We start from the raw sequence: 13190 nt of genomic DNA, 5'->3' as shown, positions 1-13190 counted from the left end.
AGGACATTTTGGGGCCTCTCGCTGCATATGGGCCTGGACAAAAAACCAAGTGCTCGTCATTACTGGAGCGGGGACGTCCTATACCAGACCCCGCTTTACAGTATGGCGATGACACGGAAGCGGTACGAGGCGATTCGGAAATGCCTGCATTATGCAGATAATGAGGCATGTCCGCCCCAAGGTGATCCCGCTCATGACCGGCTTTACAAAGTGAGGCCGGTCATCGATCACTTTGGGGCCAAATTTTTGGAGGCCTACGTACCGCTCAGGAACCTCTCGGTAGATGAGTCTCTCATCAGTTTTAAGGGAAGACTCATCTTCCGCCAGTATATTCCCTCGAAGCGGGCGCGGTATGGCGTGAAGCTCTATAAACTCTGCGAGAGTACCTCCGGGTACACTTGCAGGTTTAGAGTGTATGAGGGACGAGATTCCCGTATTGAACCCCCAGATTGTTCCCCCACTCTGGGTGTTAGCGGGAAACTCGTTTGGGACCTTTTGCACCCATTGCTGGATAAGGGTTACCACGTATACGTGGATAACTTTTATACCAGCATCCCTCTCTTCACATCCCTTTCCGCCAGATCCACGTCCGCTTGTGGGACCGTGCGGAAGAACCAGAGAGGCCTCCCTATAAATTTGGTCCAGATGCCTATCCCCAAGGGTGAGTCCCGTGCCCTGACCCATGATAACCTGTTGTTGGTGAAGTATAAGGATAAGAGGGATGTCCTTATACTCACCACTATTCATGGGAACGGCAGCACCCCTGTCCCTGTGCGAGGTACCGTGGGACCGGTCCTCAAGCCCGATTGTATTCTGGACTACAATCGGTATATGGGGGGAGTTGATCTCTCAGATCAAGTCCTCAAGCCATATAACGCCATGCGGAAAACACGGGCATGGTACAAAAAAGTTGCGGTCTACTTGGTACAGGTTGCCATGTACAACGCTTTTGTACTATCCCAGTACGCTGGCAACACAGGGACATTGCTCCAGTACCAAGAAGAAGTCCTAAGGTTCCTGATATTTGCTGACCGGGAAAGATCAGGCCGGACTTCCCAAGGGTCTGGAGTTATAGGCGCCAGGATCGTCCCAGGCCAACACTTTCCAGGTGTGATCCCCAACACAGGAAGGACGGGACGATCCCAGAAAAAATGCAGAGTGTGTCACAGGAAGGGGAGACGGAAGGACACCACGTATCAATGTGACACTTGCCCAGATAATCCGGGCCTCTGCATAGGCTGCTTCAGGGAGTATCACACTTCCATGGAGCCCTAAATTTTCCCTTTTCATTTGAATTTTCCATAATTTGACCAATGTACCAAGTCCAGAGTACATTCCAAAATTTAACCCCCATAAATCACTAAATTGCCCCAAAAAACCTGAGAAAAACAAAAAAAACCTGATAAGACCTCTGGGGGTGTTTTTTTTCAGAAATGGGTCATGGGTCACTGAGTCACTATCATCCAGGACTTTTTATGTTGCCTGAAATGCGCAGCGCTCTCTCTCTACCTGAGCGGGTGCGCATTTGAGGCAACAGATTAGGGACGGCCACACACATCACATTCCCAGAATGATGATTCAGAGCATGGGGTTTGGGGCGGGCATATTTTTTTTTGTTTTGGCTATGCTCTGGGTCATCATTCTGGGAATATATCCTTTTTTAAAATTATGATTTATAATTTTCTGGCCCACTGTACCCCATATTTACAGGCCTCTGTACCCCACCTGTCTACCCCAGCTACGGCCCGTTGTCCCCCATAATGTTCCCCTATTTTAGGGCTCAGTGCTCCCCCCCATTAATGCTCTTTGAGGGGGGGTCCCACATCCTGGCTCCATATCAAGCTCAAGGTCCCTGACTGCGCTCCCACTCAAGCAAGACCTGCTGTGCACCCGCCATGCCAAATTCATCAAAAAATAAGGTATGTCCTTACTCCAAATAAATGTATTTACAAATTGTGGGGGGTCTTTTCTGCTATTAACCCTTGTAAAAATGTAAAATTTTGGGGAAAACCCACATTTTAGTGAAAAAAACTTAAAAATGTTGACATATGCAAAAGTCGTGAAACCCCTGTGGGGTATTAAGGCTTACTTTACCCCTTGTTACGTTCCTCAAGGGGTCTAGTTTCCAAAATGTGATGCCATGTGTTTTTTTTTTTGCTGTCCTGGCACCATAGGGGCTTCCCAAATGCAACATGTCCCCCACATTTCAGCAAAGTTTGCAAATGTGACTCCTTCTCTTCTGAGCATTGTGGCGCTCCTGCAGTGCACTTGACGTCCACTTATGGGATACCTCCATACTCAGAAGAGATGGGGTTACAAATTTTGGGGGGTATTTTCTGCTATTAACCCTTTCAAAAATGTGAAATTTGGGGGGAAACACACATTTTAGTGAAAAAAAAATAAAACATTTTTACATATGGAAAAGTCGTGAAACCCCTGTGGGGTATAAAGACTCACTTAATTCCTTGTTACGTTCCTCAAGGGGTCTAGTTTCCAAAATGGTATGCCATGTGGGGTTATTTTGCTGTTCTGGCACCATAGAGGCTTCCTAAATGCGACATGCCCCCCTAGCAAAATTTGCTCTCAAAAAGCCAAATATTACTCCTTCTCTTCTGAGCATTGTAATTCGCCCGTAGTGCACTTCAGGGGAACTTATGGGGTACCTCCATACTCAGAAGAGATGGGGTTACAAATTTTAGGGGGTATTTTCTGATATTAACCCTTGCAAAAATGTGAAATTTGGGGGGAAACACACATTTTAGTGAAAAAAAAATAAAAAAAATGTACATATGGAAAAGTCGTGAAACCCCTGTGGGGTATTAAGGCTCACTTAATTCCTTGTTATGTTCCTCAAGGGGTCTAGTTTCCAAAATGGTATGCCATGTGGGTGTTTTTGCTGTTCTGGCACCATAGAGGCTTCCTAAATGCGACATGCCCCCCTAGCAAAATTTGCTCTCAAAAAGCCAAATATTACTCCTTCTCTTCTGAGCATTGTAGTTTGCCCGTAGTGCACTTCAGGGGAACTTATGGGGTACGTCCATACTCAGAAGAGATGGGGTTACAAATTTTGGGCAGTATTTACTGATATTAACCCTTGCAAAAAAGTGAAATTTGGGGGGAAACACACATTTTAGTGAAAAAAAATAAAAAAAATGTACATATGGAAAAGTCGTGAAACCCCTGTGGGGTATTAAGGCTCACTTAATTCCTTGTTATGTTCCTCAAGGGGTCTAGTTTCCAAAATGGTATGCCATGTGGGTGTTTTTGCTGTTCTGGCACCATAGAGGCTTCCTAAATGCGACATGCCCCCCTAGCAAAATTTGCTCTCAAAAAGCCAAATATTACTCCTTCTCTTCTGAGCATTGTAGTTTGCCCGTAGTGCACTTCAGGGGAACTTATGGGGTACCTCCATACTCAGAAGAGATGGGGTTACAAATTTTGGGCAGTATTTACTGCTATTAACCCTTGAAAAAATGTGAAATTTGGGGGGGAAACACACATTTTAGTGAAAAAAAAATAAAAAATGTACATATGGAAAAGTCGTGAAACCCCTGTGGGGTATTAAGGCTCACTTAATTCCTTGTTATGTTCCTCAAGGGGTCTAGTTTTCAAAATGGTATGCCATGTGGGTGTTTTTGCTGTTCTGACACCATAGGGGCTTCCTAAATGCAATATGCCCCCCAAAAACCATTTCAGAAAAACGTACTCTCCAAAATCCCCTTGTCGCTCCTTCGTTCTGAGCCCTCTACTGCGCCCGCCGAACACTTTACATAGACATATGAGGTATGTGCTTACTCGAGAGAAATTGGGCTACAAATATAAGTATGCATTTTCTCCTTTTACCCCTTGTAAAAATTCAAAAATTGGGTCTACAAGAACATGTGAGTGTAAAAAATGAAGATTGTGAATTTTCTCCTTCACTTTGCTGCTATTCCTGTGAAACACCTAAAGGGTTAAAACGCTGACTGAATGTGATTTTGAATACTTTGGGGGGTGCAGTTTTTATAATGGGGTCATTTGTGGGGTATTTCTAAGATGAAGACCCTTCAAATTCACTTCAAACCTGAACTGGTCCCTGAAAAATAGTGAGTTTTGAAATTTTGTGAAAAATTGGAAAATTGCTGCTGAACTTTGAAGCCCTCTGGTGTCTTCCAAAAGTAAAAACTCGTCAATTTTATGATGCAAACATAAAGTAGACATATTGTATATGTGAATAAAAATTTTTTTTATTTTGAATATCCATTTTCCTTACAAGCAGAGAGCTTCAAAGCTAGAAAAATGTAAAATTTTCAAATTTTTCATCAAATTTGGGGATTTTTCACCAAGAAAGGATGCAAGTATCGCCAAAAATTTACCACTGTGTTAAAGTAGAATATGTCACGAAAAAACAATCTCGGAATCAGAATGATAACTAAAAGCATTCCAGAGTTATTAATGTTTAAAGTGACAGTGGTCAGAATTGCAAAAAATGGCCGGGTCCTAAGGTGTAAAATGGCTGGGTCCTTAAGGGGTTAAAAAAATGTTATTCCAAAAAAACACTCCCCCCACTAGCCCTTGTTAATCATTTTATTAATAATAAACAAAAACAATGCTGGTCACCATAGTCCAAAGTAGTCCTTTGCATACACGGAACTGAAATGAGAAAAAAAAAACATACAAATAATGGGTTAGTACATTTAGGGGGAAAAAGAGGTAAAAGAAATTAAATAATACATATATATTGCACATTTTTGTCACAAATGTGACTTTAGAGCAAAAAAAGTCATAGAGGAGAAGAGGTGGTTTTACAAAGTGGTATTCTGAAGCCCTTTCTTGGTTTTTGCTTATGCATGCTAAAAAAAAGTGTTTTTGCTTATGTATGCCAAATATATCAACCCCCCTATGATTATATGATAAATTTGTCACACGTAAGAAACATTTACACCATGGAAAACAGTGTATGTAAGTCGTGTACGTAAGCACAGCTTGATGAATTCCCCCACTATCCCCTAAGCTCAATCTGTGTCACTGCTTACTTGGTGCAGTGATATGGTATAATAAGATTAATATTGGTATAAACAAATGAGATGTTGTGCATTGTACTGGGGGTGAGGAGAAAGGCAGGTTGGTTATAATGGTTAAAAGTGAGGATGTTTGGGTACAGTGGTTAATAAAGTGACAGGTTTGGAATAGGAGCACCTTAGAGTAGGTAAGCAGGTTAGTTACAGTGTATAGGAGTGCGGCAGATTGGATACAAGTGGTGAGCAGTGAGGGGAGTTGGGTACAATTGGGAGAAGTAAGGAAGGTTGAGTACTGGTGTTCAGTACCCAACTGGACGAGATGCATGCAAATGTTATTAGTTCAACAGGTTCAGTATAGGTAAGGAACTGGGCACAATTGACAAAGATTGTGAAAGGTTGGGTACAGGCAGGGCCGGTTCTGCCTATAGGCAAAATAAGTCAAAGCACCAAAAAAGGAAAGGAGATATGCTCATAAATGTATAGGGTCCTGTGGTAAACACTCTAAATATGGAACCAAAAAGAAAAGAAACCACTTGAAAACGGACCATCTATAAACTAAAATAAATTTAATTTAGAATAATATGAAGACATATAATAATTACACACACAGCGTGGACAAACAGAAGTGGGAACCAGGGAGCAGGGGGAGATAAAAAGAAAGTAAAAATAATATATATAGTGTCCAGGTGTGCTAAACAATTTAAAGTGCCAACAGCGTGCCAAATAAATAGATAGGACCAATATGTTTAAAAACGCACACAAAACGGATCACAGAGAAAGCCACATAAGTAGTGGCATAGAACAGTAACACTCCCTCTGCTCCCCAGTTACCCACCAGACCTCCAACGCGTTTCACCCAACGGGGCTTTATCCAGGAGATTACTTACAGAGGAAGATTGTTACAGTGTGTCACCCCAATAGTAAGGAGATTACATAAGGAGGTTTGTTACAGTGTGTCACCCCAATAGTAAGGAGATTACATGTGAAGGAGGTTTGTTACAGTGTGTCACCCTAGCAGTAATGTGGGGCATGTCAAAGGGCGGAGCCAATGCACAAGGTCAAGGTGTGGCAAAATTAGCTTTCGCCTAGGGTGGCAAAAATCCTTGCAGCATCCTTGGGTACAGGTCGTGAGGTGTGCAAAAGGTTGAGAAAAGATAGTAAGGGGTGTATCAGGATGGTACTGTAGTTGTGTGACAGGTGGGTAAAAAGATAAGTAATATGGCAGAATGTGTGCAGATGTTGACGATTGTGGCAGGTTGGGTATTGGTGGTGAGGAGTGCCTCGAGTTTGTTACCGTGGTTAGGTGATCAGCAGTTTGGTTACAGATGGATGGTAAGGAGGACAAATTTGGTACGGAGGAGAAAATCATGCCTGGAATGAATAGAGAGCGCCTCACATGGATAGCCAGCACTCCTTTCATTCTCTTTGGAACCACTGACTATTAATAAGTGATGAACTCGGAAAAAATTGGTAGTACTAATTTGTTCCTATTTGCAGAATCGCCAAGGGTCCCATTGGTCAGACCCCTACTGATCAGCTTGCGATTCCCTATCCTATGGATAAGTTTGACTTAATGAGATGGAAATAACTCTCTAAAAATGGGTACAAGAGGTGAAGATTGTGGCAGGTTGGGAATAGTTCACGAGAAGTGCAGTAGGTTGGATACAGTACCATAAAACTAAATTGTTCAGCTCTTTAAACTCCTAAAAGAAAGAAATACACATGTACACGCTGCTATGTCTGTAATGTAAAAGCAAATACTTAAAAAATAGCAGCACAGTGCAAACGCTAAGACACAAGTGAACTAAGAAAACATGGACTATTTTGAAGTGCATTACTGTTATTAAATACATTTTAGGACAGGAGAAAAGTGTGCTAGGGTGGCTACAGGTACAAAGTAGTGTGGGGATTTCGGCTCAGGTGGTAAGCAGTGTGAAATGGTGGGTACAGTTGGTAAGGAGATGCTGGGATATTCTGGGATTGGTGGAGGTGCTTGTCATATAATGGAAGGTACCTGCTACCAGATGACAAGGAGTGCAGTAGTTGGGCACAGTAGTTAGGAAAGCATAAAGTTCGGTGCATTTAAGAAATGTGGTAGATTAGAGAAGGTGTAGAAGGTGAGGGCTGTGGCAGGTGGGGCACAGGTGAGGAGTGTGGCAGATTGGACATAGTTGGTGAGAAGTGCAGCAGATTGGGTACTGGTGGTGGAGAGTGAAGCAGATTTGATACATGTAGTGAGAAGGGTTCCATGTTGGGTACAGCTGTTGGGAAGTATTGAATGTTGGCTTGGATACAGGGCAGATTATGGCCCTATCATACACATGATGTAAAGGAAAACATTATTTACCTTCTATTATTATTTCATGGTCTGGTTTTGATGCTCGCTCTATGCCCATTGTAGACACTATTGGGGTGGACAGGGGTCAGCATGGGCACTATGACTTTTCTGTGACAATGCAGGCCCCCTGATGTGTTCTGTCAGCTTTCATTCATGGCCACTAGGACCTTTTTCAGTAATCTGAGCTCCAGTAGTTCTCCTCTGACATCAGACAGGCTACTCTTTGATCCCCCACACACCCACTTGCGCACCCATGACCCTGTTGTCAGTCCCCCAGTTATCCTTCCATTGACTACTTTTGGTAGGTACTAACCATGGTATACCAATAACATTCCATAAGACCTGCCATTTTGGAAATAGTTTGGCCCAGTGCACTAACCTCAAGATCTGACTGTTCACTGCATAATACACCCCACCCCCTGAAGGATGCTGTAGAAGAGAAACGAAATGCAATGTTGATAAAAAAAAACTATGGGAAAACTATTTTCTGCAAAACAGGATAGAAGGATAAAAACAGTAATAAAACATTCAAAGGTGTTCACAGCCTTTATCCCTGTATATAAGTTGTAATGACTATACTGTAACCTGTTGAGAACTGTCTATATCAGTGGTAGTGACTATGCCTGTTCCTGACTCTTCTTATCGGTGATAGTCACCTTATGGCTGCACCTAGAGTGTCATAGGGCTAAATCCCTGCACTCTTGGCACCTACCAACCTTCTTGCTGATCAGTGATCAGTTCACCGGACAGTGCTGCACAGAACAACAGGTACTTGACTGACCCTTTATCATTCATAGACCACCAGGGATGTCCCCATTAAATATTTTATTACCAGTGGGCACCAAAGACCCAAATATTTCAGGCAGGGGAACTTTTCTGCCATGGACAATCCCCAAAATTTTGCAGCAAAATCTCAATGGAGGAGATTTATCAAAACCTGTGCAGAGGAAAAGTTGACCAGTTGCCCATAGCAACCAATCAGATTGTTTCTTTCATTTTTATAGAGGCCTGTGAAAAATGAAAGAATAGATCTGATTGGTTGCTATGGGCAACTGGTCAACTTTTCCTCTGCACAGGTTTTGATAAATCTCCCCCAATGTCCCCTGGATGGCTTCCTTACCTAATGAGATAAACAGACTTTATCTTTCACTTTACAAATAGTGAAGACTATGGCCGGATCTGCTGAGTGTGAATATGGGGAACGTCTCATTATTTATCATGGGCAGAAGCCGAGCCATGTCTACACCTATGTGTCCATATTCTTTTTGATGTGTTTGTTGTCTGTCTCTGTGCTGCTGTCTGTGTTGTGGTATTTCTGTCTGTCTTTTTTATGTCTTTCTCTGTGTTGGGTATGCCTTTTTCTCTACCTTTCTTGCTGCATCTCTGTCTTTCTCCATCGCTGCCTTTCTTTCTATACCTCTGCCTGCCTTTTACTATCTCTGCCTTTCTCTACCTCTGTCTGTCTCTTTATCTCTGCCTGTCTCTGTATCTCTACCTGTCTCTGTATCTCTGCCTGTCTCTCTATCTCTGCCTGTCTCTGTATCTCTGCCTGTCTCTGTATCTCTGCCTGTCTCTCTATCTCTGCCTGTCTATCTATCTCTGTATCTCTACCTGTCTCTGTATCTCTGCCTGTCTCTCTATCTATGCCTGTCTCTCTATCTCTGCCTGTCTCTGTATCTCTACCTGTCTCTGTATCTCTGCCTGTCTCTCTATCTCTGCCTGTCTATCTATCTCTGCCTGTCTATCTATCTCTGCCTGTCTCTGTATCTCTACCTGTCTCTGTATCTCTGCCTGTCTCTCTATCTCTGCCTGTCTCTGTATCTCTGCCTGTCTCTCTATCTCTGCCTGTCTATCTATCTCTGCCTGTCTATCTATCTCTGCCTGTCTCTGTATCTCTGCCTGTCTCTGTATCTCTGCCTGTCTCTGTATCTCTGCCTGTCTCTCTATCTCTGCCTGTCTCTGTATCTCTACCTGTCTCTGTATCTCTGCCTGTCTCTGTATCTCTGCCTATCTCTGTATCTCTGCCTGTCTCTGTATCTCTGCCTGTCTCTGTATCTCTGCCTGTCTCTCTATCTCTGCCTGCCTCTGTATCTCTGCCTGTCTCTGTATCTCTGCCTGTCTCTGTATCTCTACCTGTCTCTCTATCTCTGCCTGTCTCTCTATCTCTGCCTGTCTCTGTATCTCTACCTGTCTCTGTATCTCTGCCTGTCTCTCTATCTCTGCCTGTCTCTGTATCTCTGCCTGTCTCTGTATCTCTGCCTGTCTCTCTATCTCTGCCTGTCTATCTGCCTGTCTCTGTATCTCTGCCTGTCTCTGTATCTCTGCCTGTCTCTGTATCTCTACCTGTCTCTGTATCTCTGCCTGTCTATCTATCTCTGCCTGTCTCTGTATCTCTGCCTGTCTCTGTATCTCTGCCTGTCTCTCTATCTCTGCCTGTCTCTGTATCTCTACCTGTCTCTGTATCTCTGCCTGTCTCTGTATCTCTGCCTGTCTCTGTATCTCTACCTGTCTCTGTATCTCTGCCTGTCTCTGTATCTCTGCCTGTCTCTGTATCTCTGCCTGTGTCCCTTCATCTCTGCCCGTCTTCCTATGTCTCTCCCGGTGGTGTCAGTGATGGCTTCCCCCCAGTCGGCTGGCCGGGTTCCCCGTTAGATGTGTGAGCGGAGCGGATGGCTTCCCCGCAGCGCCCCGTCCGTCCTCCGGTCCCTCCCACAGCAGAGCCACCACTGCGGCAGAGGGGCGGCCGCCAGCGCTGTGCTGTGTCACTGATGGAGGCTCGTGCTCTGCGGGGCCACAGGTAGTAGCTGAAGGGCCCCAGGATTCCGCAGGTAACCACAAGTGTGAGTCGTGACGAGGTTACCCGGGCCGGGTCACTGGTGGACAGCTCGTGGGCTCCGACTGATCACCTATAGCCCGGGCATCGCTGCAGTTACATAAGGGAATAAGTTATGGATGCCAGGGAATCAGGGCACAGGTCTGATGGGGGGCAGACAGGGAATTTCTCTGGTGGCCCTGCCCACTCCAGAATGTGTTGTAGTGCCCGAGCAGCCGCCCCCTCTCTCCCCCGGTGTGCCCGGCATGCGGACGTCACTGGGAGCAGTGGCATGTCCCGGGGGCACAGATGACAATAGAATGGTTGAGTCCTGGGTTGCAGCCCTGTGAATGTGTTGCATTGGTGCGTGTTGCGCTCCATCTGTGCCCTCCCTCCTTGCTCTCCCTCCCTCTCCTCCGCTTCTGTGCATTCCTCATCCTCCAGCCAGTAAACATCCTTCCATGCATCTCCTGTGATCTCACTGCACCACTGGGATGCTGTGACTGTCAACTTCACTTCTCCCCCTACCTGGCTGCCTGCGATGGTACGGTCTGCAGAGGGACTCCTGTAATGTATTGTGCTCCGGTCCAGATGCTTTGAAGTGATGATGAGGATGATGAGATCGTAGACAAGTAAGTAGCGTGCTCCGCATCCATCCTGAGCGCTCGGTGCGGGGGACCTCCAGCAAGGTGACTCATTCCTGTAGAGCTGGGCCCGGGCGCCAGGTGTCTCTTGGCAGAGGGGAGGCAGCCGATTGGATGCTGCGGCTGCTGCCAGGGCTGTGCTGCCGGCTCCGATGGCCTGAGGAGGGCGGCTGTGATTGCTAGGCGCCCGCAGGTTGTCCTTGTAAGTGGTGCATGGAGCGGGGCCCGGAGGGGCTGCACACTGCTTTTTGCTTCATTTGATCGGTCAGACCCGGGAATATTCCATTGCAGTCGTCCATAGATGGCTCCTCCGTGATCACATCGATCTGTGCTGCGGCCATTCCAGCCTGCTTTGCGGTTCCCGTGTGGACGCTGTCATAGTGACGGGTGATGAGTGATCGCAGCCCTCATGATGCCCGGGGCTTGTGTGTGGAGCCCGTGCCCAGGTGGCGTCTGTCTGGGAGGGGGGAGAGGAGTGAACTAGCCAAGGTGACTTTGAGTAAAGTACCGTTCATTGCGGCTGCCCTGCTCCGTGCACATCTGGGGCAGCTGATCGATCGTCATATACATCAGTGTGAACAGGGTGATGGGGACCCCAGTATCGGGCGTAGTACTCCCCTCACCCCCTATTATAGTGAACAGGTTGCCCCGGAGAGTGAGGAGGAATCAGCTCCCTCCCGGTGTGTGGGTTCTCCCGAGCTGGCGGACCCGGTCATCCTGTAAGGAGGGAGTGATGGGGCTGCAAGCCCAAGGTGACTCCACATTCTGCAGTGCAGATGACGGGCCCGCTCCCCGGCACCGCGGCCTCTCCCTGCTCTGTGCCCCCATGAGGGAATGAGCCCCCCACACACCGGCAGAAGGTCACTGTCCCCGCACTGCTCACAAGGTCACCCACACCGGGCACCGTCCGACCCACTCCATGACTGGCTGCCGGGCACCGACTACATGGAGAATCTCAATATACCCATACCGACCTGCCATTCTATATACCGACCTACCTGACCTTATATACTGACCTACCTGCCTTTCTATATACTGACCTACTTCCCTATCTATAGACTTACTAAGCAACCTATCTATATACCGACCTACCTGACCATGTATACTGACCTACCTGCCTTTCTATATACCGACCTACTTCCCTATCTATAGACTTACTAAGCAATCTATCTATATACCGACCTACCTGACCATATATACTGACCTACCTGCCATTCTATATACCGACCTACCTGACCATATATACTGACCTACCTGCCTTTCTATATACTGACCTACTTCCCTATCTATAGACTTACTAAGCAACCTATCTATATAACGACCTACCTGACCATATATACTGACCTACCTGCCTTTCTATATACTGACCTACTTCCCTATATATAGACTTACTAAGCAACCTATCTATATACCGACCTACCTGACTATCTCTATACCGACCTACCTGACTATCTCTATACTGACCTACCTTCCTATCTAGATACCGACCTACCTACCTCTCTATATACAAACTAAGTAACCTATCTAAATACCAACCTGCCTGCCTATCTATATACCGTCCTACCTGCCTATCTATACACGACAAACCTACCTATCTTTATACCGACCGACCACCCTATCTATCTACTGACCTGCTCATCTATACACTGACCGACCTACCTATCTATCTACTGACCTGCTCATCAATACACCGACCTACCTATCTATCTACTGAGCTGCTCATCAATACATCGACCTACCTATCTATCTATTGACCTGCTCATCTATATACCGACTGACCTGCCTATTTATATACATACTAACCAACATACTTGCCTATCTATACACATACTAACTGACCTATCTGCCTATCTATGTAGATACCAACCTACCTGTCTATCTATAAACTGTCCTACCTATCTATCTATAAACCATCGTACCTGCCTATACACACTAACTGCCTATCTGTATTCCTACCGACCTACCTGCATATTTATAGAAATAATAGCTGACCTCCTTGCCTATCTAGGAACTGACCTACCTGCTTATCTATATACCGACAGACCTGCCAATCTATATACATACCAACCAACTGACCTACCTGCCTATCTGTACACCTCCTAACTGACTTACCAGCTTATCTATATACTGACCCACCTACCTATCTATACACATACTGATCAGTATACCTGCCTATCTATATACCTGCCTATCTATATTACAACCTACCTGCTTGTCTATACGCATGCTGACCAACTTGCCTGCTTGTCTCTACACCTACTGACTGACCTGACCTACCTGCCATCTATACACAATTGGGAGAGATTTATCAAAACCTTGGCTAGTTGGCTAGTTGCCAATAGCAACCAATCAGATCGCTTCTTTTATTTTTCTGAGGCCTTTTTTTTTTTTTTTTT

General features: G+C 45.5%; 1 protein-coding gene across 15 annotated transcripts in view; it reads left to right on the top strand.

The window, feature by feature from the left end:
* The first annotated feature begins 9939 nt into the window (after positions 1 to 9939).
* Positions 9940 to 13190, top strand: part of ATP2B2 (ATPase plasma membrane Ca2+ transporting 2) — a 281828-nt gene continuing 278577 nt past the window's right edge. For 12 of the 15 annotated variants that reach the window (XR_008845052.1, XM_056525275.1, XM_056525284.1 and 9 more), the window contains exon 1: positions 10643 to 10782. The gene's annotated coding sequence lies outside the window, so the exon portion shown is untranslated. Of the gene's footprint in view, positions 10167 to 10642; positions 10783 to 10870; positions 10997 to 13190 lie in introns of those variants that run through there. The other 3 variants (XM_056525278.1, XM_056525274.1, XM_056525276.1) reach the window with 2 other exon arrangements.

Source organism: Hyla sarda, chromosome 6, assembly GCF_029499605.1.
Source record: "Hyla sarda isolate aHylSar1 chromosome 6, aHylSar1.hap1, whole genome shotgun sequence".
Classification (NCBI taxonomy): Eukaryota; Metazoa; Chordata; class Amphibia; order Anura; family Hylidae; genus Hyla; species Hyla sarda.
The sequence above is the reverse complement of the archived record's forward strand: the minus strand, read 5'-3'. Positions and strand labels throughout refer to the sequence as shown.